A 1,283-nucleotide genomic window follows, 5' to 3' on the forward strand; every position below is an offset into this window, starting at 1 on the left:
TACTACCACTACTACCACTACTACCACTACTACCACTACTACCACTACTACCACTACTACTACTACTACTACTACTACTACTACTACTACTACTACTACTACTACTACTACTACTACTACTACTACTACTACTATTAGACACAATCCAAACTACTATTAAACACTAGCTGGGGCAACTATTTCATGCCTCGATCTAATTTTGGCTGGACACAAGACGGACCTTGCCATGAACATCATCGAGGACGTCCCGCAGCAGCTCAATCCTGTGAACCTTCATGAAGACAACCTTGTGGCCTTGCCACTGATAAACTTGTTTGTGGAGGCATGCCACGTCATCTTCCTACGTAAGCTTGACAAGAATAGTATGCCTCACAAACGAAGGAGTAGCTTTGAACTTCTTGTGCTTCAGTACACCCTGGACAACACGCATGACAACAGTGAGGATGGAATACAACTCTTCATTGGTATAACCGCAAATGGCTTCCAGGATCCAACAGCCTGGGGTCGGCTGGTGGTTGCCTCCTTCTTCTTGGAGCTCTCTGTCTCGTGGGGATCAGCCTCCCGCGTCTGCTCCAATATCGGCAGATCTTTGCCTGGTTCTCCTCGGTCCATCATGAAACTGACGAATACTAGGAGACCACTAAAAGGAAAACACAATCGCAATGACAATGAAACAAAAAAGAGAGTGAGGATCGGTTACTGCTTTGCAAAAGTTCTTTTTTTTCTCTGAATGAAAATATACCAACATCACGGATCCTCTTACCTTCCCTTTGTTCGGAGAGAAGAACAGTGGTAGATGCGAGTGCTGCCTTTCTTGAAGACGGTGAGGGAGAAGGGGATTCAGCGAAGAGTGAAATGATGGTTGCTTCGTCCGTCAAACTTAGACTGCGGGGATCGAGGTGGGGTTTTGTGATACGACGGCTCGTTACTGCCGCGCTACAACGGGGGTGACTCTCCGCCTGCATACTGCCTTCTAATTTGGTGGATGGCATTTGGGCCCGCGCGCTGCATGGCCCGCATGTCGGTGAACAAAAGTATAACGACATTCAGTAGAGGGACACGTTTCAATGACCTAGGAGGAGCTAGAAGCGGTAGAGTGTCTCCATTGTACTAGTAGTAATTGTTTTTCTAGGTAGCTGTAGAGTGTCTCCATTGTACTAGTACTAATTGTTTCTCTGGGCCCAAGACAAAACAGCCCATCCACACTAGTAAATAGTAAAATCAATTCAAAAGCCCATATATTTACCGAATGAGAGGCGCTACCCACACCCAGCACACCGCCC

The sequence above is a fragment of the Triticum dicoccoides genome, chromosome 4B (assembly GCF_002162155.2).
Source record: "Triticum dicoccoides isolate Atlit2015 ecotype Zavitan chromosome 4B, WEW_v2.0, whole genome shotgun sequence".
NCBI lineage: Eukaryota > Viridiplantae > Streptophyta > Magnoliopsida > Poales > Poaceae > Triticum > Triticum dicoccoides.